Source organism: Heterodontus francisci, chromosome 13, assembly GCF_036365525.1.
Source record: "Heterodontus francisci isolate sHetFra1 chromosome 13, sHetFra1.hap1, whole genome shotgun sequence".
NCBI classification, from domain to species: domain Eukaryota; kingdom Metazoa; phylum Chordata; class Chondrichthyes; order Heterodontiformes; family Heterodontidae; genus Heterodontus; species Heterodontus francisci.
Genome location: NC_090383.1, coordinates 16,427,317 through 16,437,203, shown reverse-complemented (window position 1 = coordinate 16,437,203; position 9,887 = coordinate 16,427,317).

Here is a 9,887-nt window from a genome sequence, read left to right as displayed (position 1 = left end):
TGCTCAAAGTGGGAAAGATTCCCATTCGTCTTCACTGACATTAATGGGGACAGATATTAACATTTTATGAATTTAAAGCAACACTGGCACATAGTTGTCCAATATTTTCATTATACGTGGCAGTGCAACATTTTCTTTCAAATATCATGCCCCCGCCCCCATCAACACTGGGACGATTAATTAAATTCACGCATTTTGGGTACTTAAGCCTCTGATTTATGTCCCGGGTTCAGTCACTACGATTTAGCCGGACAGAAGACAATAGCCGCATCAATATGCAAGCCGCATCTTACTGAAAACAGGTTATGAAAGCAGCAGAACTTGAAATATCTTAATTTGCAGATTCTGCTACAAATATGTATTTTCTTTCAACAGGCGGGCGTTTCCGCTCTCTAAAGTCCAGTATAATACTGAAGTGTTAATTATTTCGCCCTATCTAAATTAAAGTTTCACAGAAGAGGAAAGAAATTATACAGTACAGTGCAAGCAGTCTAATGTTGCCCGCACACACCACTCCGGATGTAGTCTGAGTACCTAACACAAGTTCGTGTCAGAGTATGATATAAAAGTGAACATCTCCCCGTGTCCGATAAAACGGGAACGAGTAGGAAACAGCTGCAGCAAACAATGAGACTGATTTGTGACTAATTTGTAACCTTCAATAAATAATATTGACACAAGGGGAAAGTCAGATGGCAGCACTTATTCACACAGCCTTTCTCATTTGTCCATTGCTCCAAATGTCACTACTTATGAGGTTAATTTAGTTGGTTTGTTATTAATTTCTCCAATTTGATTTTAATAAGCTCATCATTTTGAAGTTTATTTTTTACAAAAAATGATTTTAACATAATCATGACAATGAAGTCCACGATGTGACTAAACCCAGACAATCTTTTTCCTTGACATTTTATTAGCAGAAATCAAGTTAAAACTCATTTTAAAACACAAGATTGAAATCACGAAAGATCTATTCATTTTCAGATCGATCACTGCTGGTTTGAAAGTTTAGCTCTTGGGAAATATTGTCCCTTTCCCGATGATCAGTTAACTAAATCAAAATCTCATTTGCCTTTAACGATTAGCTTTAAAAAATGAATGGCAGTCAGAAAATAACAGTAAAACCAGAAGACGGAGGTCGGGGAGCTGTGGTACACCTGCTCCATTCACTTTTCTTTCAGTCACCCGTTTTAGGATATCCTTGGTATGTTTTATTGTCATTCTTTTGAACACAATTTTCAATTGATAGGTGTAGGCACTTGAAACCGATTCTGTTAAGATATTCGATATAAAAATTTCCGTTCCACGTATAGACTTTCCATTCCATTTCAATAAGACCATTTTCGTGTTAATAATATGCTGCCGCTCTCTTTATACCTAGTTTTTTGGGGAGTAGGTTCACTGCACCCCAGTTATGAGGCAGGGTCACAGAATTGCACCGCAGTTTGAGGCTGACATAGTCTGACTCTATAGCCACGCTGGAATGCAATAGCACAATGTCATCCCTTCACAAGCTCTTTAAATATAATCCAACACGCAGTCCATTGATATATTTTCAGGGGGGGAAAAGGCTGGTAATGTTTGAGGAAATGCAAAGTAAGCTGGTCCCCAACCCCAAAGATTCTGGGTTTAGAGCCAGGCCCAACGATTCTCCGGCTAGCTGAAATAGCAGGTTGGTCAAACTGGAGCTGGAGAAATGTTTATGTTATTACGTTTTTAAACATCTCAAAGAAGTTTCCAGCCTGGTTCACAAAATGAAGGTTAACTCTTTCAATGTCTGCATGGTTCCAATGGGTGACCATGTCTCAGATAGAGTTCTGCAGCTAGAAATATTTGAATAGCGTGCTGAATTATATTGCTGGATCAGTACCAGTTGGAGGTATTGTGCTAAAACTGTGCAGTTCTCCGGTCTAACTGCCCATGCGTATTGTGTTCAGCTTTGATAACCTAGACATAAGGAATGGAGTAAAATCCTGGGGAAGGAACAGGGTATCAAGGTTTGAGTTATGAGCAGAGCCATAGCTATAAAGTGACTCAATAAACTAAATTCCATTTTTTTTTATTACCTGAATTTTTACCACTGTTAGGGATTTTTTTTTCTGACTCCATCCATTTTGCCATGGAAACTGCCTTGGTTATGAGGTAGAATTGAATGAATTGCAGCTCTTCATGTCTGAAAGGAGGCAACTGGGAAACAGGATAGTGACATGCATAAATATTAAACAGTATAGCAAAGATAAATCTAGAAAATTCCTTCTAGATAAGCCAAGAGATAATGGGGCAAAGGTTAAAACCAGGGAATTAAAAAAATGTCAGTAATAAATTCACAAAGTGGCCAACAGAACAGTCATCAGGGTTGGGTAGTGGACATGGAAAACTGGGGTTGTATTTGCATGACAAGTACATTCACCCGCTTGTCTGACCGGCTCCAATGCTATATATTTAAATTTCTAAATTTTGGGAACCTATGCTGAGTTAGAAAGCAGGTAGGAACCAGACAACATAAACAGAGTATTACCTGTGTAATCAATGTAAGGTTCCTCCCCATTACTGGTGCAAGAACAGATGTGACAAAAGTTCTGTTGTGAATCTACTTAATTGAGACAAAGTCAGAACATTTTTATTCAAACGAAATCAATAAACTCGGACAGCGATTTACAGTCCAACGTGGGCTATATATGTCCTGTATTAGTTCTAGATGGAAAAGCACACAACTCTTCCTTGTAGCTTTTGGTCTTCGGTCTTCAGACTTCTCTCTCTCCTTGTTGCTTGTCTTCTCAGCCATACAGACTCAATCTGGAGGGTCTCTTTTATCCTGGCTCTTATCCAATTAACCCCTCCCAGTCCCCAATCATGCTCATCCCGATGGTGATTCACCAGAGCAGAAGGACACTTACCCTATTATGACTTCTTCATTCATCATTTCAGTAACCTGTTATCTCAGTCTGTTACATTCCTTCAGTTGCTTATCTCCAGCAGCTTCAGAACATCCTGTGTTTTCAGCTGACACCAGCAGTTAAAGTCTCTGCAGGGTCATTTTTCTGATGCCCATGGTTTGAGGCATTACTTCCTATAATTCCTCTACCTTAACATTAGTTTATAGTATGTCCTACTTCTACATTTTACCCTAATAAACTAAGAAATTTCTTTGGCACCTTTCCTTAACTGGCTGGACCCTTGAACTGCAGCTACCTCTCTCAGGTCAGGAGCTGCATTTTAAGTGCATTCTTAGATTCATCTGAGATCTAGTGAGACGATGGATGTCTGAGAAAAGATTGGCCAAAAGGCTGCTGTCATCTATATTTATCTTATGTTTTTCCAGAAACTCTGGTTCATTATTTTGCAACATTCCATTTCAACATGGATTTGTGTGTACGTAATGGGAAGACTGTTGCAGACCCAGATATGGATAGAGTACAAACCCACACTGCCCACTCACCGCTCCACTCAGGGCTATTTTAATTTGAAACTTCCAAAATGCCTGAAAAGACCATCAGAGAATTTCAGTAACTACATCTATTGTTTTTTCTCAAGGTGATAATACAGTTGGTCTTCATTGAGCAATTAATCCTGACATGTCAGAATAGTCCCATTTCTAAGTGGACAGAAGAATGAGAGAGACAGAGTTGGTGTTGGGTGGAGTTGTGGATGGGGGAGTGGTGACAAATAACAGTTTACATTTCATACTGTTACGATCAGGTGAGGAGGGGTCAAAGGGCTCCCCTCTTGTTCCTCTCCTTGTTTGACTGCGACAGGGTTTATTTCTTTTTTAAAGTGGATGTACTTGCCAATTCAGTGAATGCTTAGCTATTTACATGCTAAGATCATAAAAGAACCAATTGGACAGGTTTTCTTGAGTTTAACAAAGAAAGAGGTTAGTTTTATTGTAGTTAAACCGATCTAAGTAAAATAATAAACTACGCTCAACTTTCACATATATACACACACTCAAGGTTCACAAACATTCACAAATAGGTTACAGAGTAGGGAAGGATAGATTGGTCGGATTAGCATACGGAGCAATAAAAAGAAGTATACAGTCTGTGGGGTTTGGTGAGTTCAGTGGTTCTGAGTCTTCCAGCTGGTAGATGTGGACAGCAGATTTGGTGGTTCTTCTAGAAACAGTGAAGGGGATGAGTTCCTTCACGAGGTCACTGTCTGCTGCAGTGATAGACGTAGGTGGTTATGACCAGCACTCAGGGTTCCAAACTGGCAAGGTTGACTGCAGAGAGGTGGGGAGTGGAGGGAGGCGGCCCCACTTGGGTCTCTTCTGGCCAATATGTAGTTGCTTGTCTGGTTATATATAGAGAAAAAGCAGCTTCAAACATGATGGTTCAGTGTTTATTTCCTCTTGCAACTTAATTAGTTCATGTCTAGGAATTCCCTTCTCTCAATCAGGGTCCCATTGTTCAAGTGATTGCCTTTGAGTGTTTCACCTCGTGGTTGCCTTTAATGTCTTGTTAATGGGGACTGGCCAGGTGATTCACTCAAAATTTCCCAAGTGATTGTTCTGGAGGGGACTGGCCAGACAATTCAACTCCTTCGATGCACTGGAATGTAAGGTGTTTTGATGCAAATTTCAGTGGCCATCTTAGCTGCTAGCAGTCCTTTTATCTGTTCTTTACCCTTTAAAAAAATTTAATTCAAGTTTCCAGCCGATGGATTAAAAAATCATTATTCTGCATAGCACTTGTTTGTGACACCTCTACACTACGCGGAATGAAATGTAACAGCAGAAGCATTCATTATAAGGTCGTAAATAAAAACAGAAAAAAGAAACTGTACACACACATTCATCCTCAAACACTCACTTCTCAATCTCACAATGTAATAGCTGAGCTCTGGTTAAGTTTTCATCTGGGATGATTCTGTGTTGAGTTGACTCTGGATAGACAATCACATTGTTTTTTTACCTGCAATGTGGGTAATCTTTAATGATAGGGTTGCAAAATCAGGCTCCATCAAAATAGCTGTCCATTCTGGATTTTGAATTTCTCCTCAAATGTTAAAAGATTGTGGTTGGTGTAGGCTCTGATCTCCCTCTATCTATTTTTGGACATGTACCTTAATGCGCTTGAGAGCCAGCAACTCTCTAAGTGCTTCCTTTTCCACAGTGGAGTATCTTTTTTGATGCCAGTTTAATCTTTTGGCGAAATACCCAACAGGTCTCTCAATGCCTGAGACTCATCACCTGCAGCAGGATGGCACCTACCCGTAGGACACTAGCATCAACGACCACTTTAAATGATTTGTTAAAGTTTGAAGCTGCCAGCACCAGTTCATTGGTTAAGCTGGCTTTCAGCCCCTCGAAGCTGTTTGGCACCTTTTTGACCAAACCACCTTTACTCTTTTCTACAGTAAGTCTGTCAGTGGGGTGGCTATGGTGCTGAAGTTTGGAACAAACTTGCAGTAAAACCCACAGATCCCCAAAAATCGCATTATTTCCCGTTTGGTCGTAGACGGGAAAATCCATTAGCGCCTGTACCTTCGCTGCTGTGGGCAGCACTCGCTCCTGACCCACAAAATGCCCTGGGTAGGTTACTTGAGCTTTAGCGAACTCGCAGTTTGCAAGATTTACCATTAGGTCAGCCAACTGTAACCTTCAGAAGAGGGCTTTTAACTGGTCTCCTCAGGTGTCACTGTATAATAACAAAACATCCAGGTACACTTGGGTAGGCCAGCCACAATCTGGTTCATCAGCCTTTGGAAGATGGCTGAGGCATTTCTTAATCCAAAGGGCATCACTCGGCACTGGAATAGGAATAAGCAGTGTGGGGTGACAAAAGCCGACATCTCTTTAGCTCAGTGGGTTAAGAGAACCTGCCAGTATCGTTTTAACAAGTCTATCTTAGTTATGTAGGTTTTTTTTATTCATTTGGGGGATGTGGGCATTGCTGACTATGCCAGCATTTATTGCCCATCCCTAATTGCCCTTGAAATGGTGGTGGTGAGCTGCCTTCTTGAACGACTGCAGTCCTTGGGGTGTAGGTACACCTAAAGTGCCATTAGGAAGGGAGTTCCAGGATTTTGACCCAGCGACAGTGAAGGAACGGCGATATAGTTACAAGTAGGGATGGTGTATGACTTGAAGGAGAACTTGCAGGTGGTGGTGTTCCCATGTACCTGCTACCCTTGTCCTTCTAAATGGTAGAGGTCACGGGTTTGGAAGGTGCTGTCCAAGGAGCCTTAGTGTGTTGCTGCAGTGCAACATGTAGATGGTACACACTACAACCACTGTGCATCGGTGGTGGAAGGAGTGAATCTTGAAGGTGGTGAATGGTGTGCCAATCAAGAGGGCTGCTTTGTCCTGGATGGTGTTGAGCTTCTTGAGTGTTGTTGGAAGTGCACCCATCCAGGCAAGTGGAGAGTATTCCATCACACTCCTGACTTGTGCCTTGTAGATGGTGGACAGGCATTCGGGAGTCAGGAGGTGAGTTACTTGCTGCAGAATTCCCAGCTTCTGACCTGCCCTTGTAACCACAGCATTTATGTGGCTGGTCCAGTTCAGTTCCTGGTCAATGGTGACCCCCAGGATGCTGATAGTGGGGGATTCTGCGACGGTAATGCCGTTGAACTTCAAGGGGAAATGGTTAGATTCTCTTTTGTTGGAGATGGTCATTGCTTGGCACTTATGTGGCATGAATGTTATTTGCCACTTATCAGCCCAAGCCTGAATGTTGTCCAAGTCTTGCTGCATATGGACATGTGCTGCTTCGGTATCTGAGGAGTCGTGAATGGTGCTGAATATTGTGCAATCATCAATGAACATCTCCACTTCTGACTTTATGATGGAGGGAAGGTCATTGATGAAACAGCTGAAGATGGTTGGGCCTAGGACACTACCCTAAGGAACTCCTGCAGTAATATCCTGTGACTGAGATGATTGACCTCCAACAACTACACCCATCTTCCTTTGTGCTTGGTATGGCTCCAACCAGCGGAGAGTTTTCCCCCTGACTCCAGTTTTGCCATGGCTCCTTGATGCCATACTCGATCAAATGATGTCAAGGGCAGTCACTCTCACCTCACCTCTGGAATTCAGCTCTTTTGTCCATGTTTGGACCAAGGCCACAATAAGGTAAGGAACTGAGTGGCCCTGGCGGAACCCAAACTGAGTGTCTAGCAGCTATGTCCTTTAGGACTCAGCCAGTTTGGTCAGTAGTGGTGCTACCAAGCCACTCTTAGTGATGGACATTGAAGTTCTCCACCCAGAGTACATTTTGTGCCCTTGCCACCCTCAGTACTTCCTCCAATTGGTATTCCAGATGGAGAAGCACTGATTCATTGGTTGGGTGGGGGGGGGAAGGGGGTGGGTGCGGTAGGTGGTAATCAGCAGGATGTTTCCTTGCCCATGTTTGACCTGATGCCATGAGACTTCATGGGGTCCGGAGTCAATGTTGAGGACCAGGACAATTCCTCCCGACTGTATACCACTGTGCCACCACCTCTGGTGAGTCTGTCCTCCCGGTGTGTCGGGACATACCCAGGGATGGTGATGGTGCTGTCTGGGACATTGTAATGTATGATTCGGTGAGTATGACTATGTCAGGCTGCTGTTTGACTTGTTTGTGGGGCAGTTCTCCTAATTTTGGCACAAGCCCCCAGATGTTAGTAAGTCGTTTCCAGTGACTAGGTCGATGCCGGGTGGTCTGTCTGGTTTCATTCCTTTTCTTAGGCTTTGTCGCTGTTTGATACAACTGAGTGACTTGCTAGGCCATTTCAGAGAGCATTGCTGTGGGTCTGGAGTCACATGTAGGCCACACCAGATAAGGACAGCAGATTTCCTTCCCTCATGGACATTAGGTGGTGTTTCCTACTCTATCAATACAGTCTTCCATGTGGACTATTGGGTAGGAGTCAGCTCTGGCACTGCATTACCCTTGCTGTAATCAATGTAAAACCATCAGGCTTGGACAAGATCACAACTGGGGAACTCCAGCTGCTCTGGCTGGATTCAATCAGCTTGTGCTCCAGCATATACTGAATTTCCTCCTAAACCTGGGTCAGTTTCCTGGGACTTAGGTGATATGAATTTTGTTTTATGGGAGGGGTCTCTCTTACAACCACATCATGTAGGTTAGGGTTATGCACCCCAGTTTGTCCCTGTCGATCTCTTTAAATGCCGTGAAGAACCTTGTTAGGGCTCTCCTTAGTTCTGCATTTAACTTGGAGAGTACGGTGTCTAATTTCCGTAACATTTCAATGTTAGCTAACCGGACAGTAGGGGGTTCTATTTGGGAATCCTCCAGGCCTCCCGCTAACTCGTCCTCACTTTCCCTTTTGTCCTCCTCCCTCCTGACTGCCTGACAGACTTGGGCTTGTTTGTCCCCTTCCCGGCTGTGATACTGCTTTAACATATTGACGTGGCACAGCCTATGCCTTTTCCTACAGTCTGGGATGTCAATTAAATAATTCACCCTGTTAATTCTCTTTACTACTCTGTATGGGCCTCTGAACCGAGCTTTCAGTGGTTCACACTGTATTGGGAGTAGCACTAACACATGGTCTTGGGCCAAAATGTTCAGGCCTTGGCATGTTTATCTGCCTGCCTTTTCATAGCTTTCTGGGAGGTTTTTAGGTGTTCCTGAGCCATTGCACAGGCTTCCGTAAGCCACTCCTGGAACATGGAGATATAGTCTAACATGGAAGGCGCATCCCTGTGTCCCAAAAGCCTCTCGATTAGTTTAAAAGGACATCCCACCTCGTGTCCATAAACTAATTGAAAGGGACTAAAGCCAGTGGACTCATTGAGTGAGTCCCTGGTGGCAAACGGGAGAAATCCCAGCCCTTTGTCCCAGTCATGGGGGTACTCGTTGCAGTATGCCCTGATCATTGTCTTTAGGATCTGGTGGTACCGCTCCAAAGCCCCTTGTGGCTGTGGGTGGTAGGCTGGGTTATGCCCAGATTACCCATGACCTATTAAAAAAATATCGGACATAAAATTCATCCCCTGATCTGACTGGATCTCGGCAGGCAGCCTATATCGGGTGAAGAATTGTGTTAGCCCCTGCACCACTACCTTGGTAGAGATAGTTCTTAGCGGAATGGCCTCTGGGAATCGGGTAGCCACACCCATAATGGTGAGAAGATATTGGTAGCCCCCTTTTATTTTCGGCAGGGGTCCCACACAATCCGCCAGCATTCTGCTGAATGGTTCCCTAAAAGCCGGTATGGGAATTAGGGGCGCAGGTTTTATTGCAGCTTGGGACTTCCCCACAACCTGCCACACGTGGCAAATTTTACAGAACTCCACCACATCCTTGTGGAGTTGTGGCTAGTCGAAATGCTGTTTTATGCGGTCTTTCATTTTTTGGATACCGACATGTCCAGCCATTGGAAGTTTGTGGTCTATTCTCAATATTTCCCTACGGTACCGTGGTAGCACCACTACCTAGTGAACCACTGTCTACTCTTCATCCGCAGGCCTGTGAGGAGGGCTCCACTTCCTCATCAGCACCTCATTCTTTAACTAGTAGCACTCTGGGACTCCCTCTGCTTCAGATTCAGTTTTGGCAATCTGTGCTAACTTTTTTAACAATGGGTCGGTTTGCTGAGCCTTGACCAAGGAAGACCTGCATAACACTTCCTTTGGGTCCTGTAAATTCCCAAGGAAGTTTTTGGATGACCAGACAGGAGGGTCAACTGTCTGCAGTGCCAGTTCAGCCTACTCTGACGCAACTTATTTTGCCATAGACCAGGTCACCACACAGTCAGGGAAAATGCCAGGGACCTTCTCTTGTAACTGCTCTGAATCCCTGACCTCTTTCAGTCTCTCTTAAAACCACTGGGGAAGCTACCACCTTTGCCCCCACTAGATCATTACCCAGGAGCAGGTCGACCCCGTCCACAGGCAAACTAGAAGCAATTAGGGCGGCACAGTGGTTAGC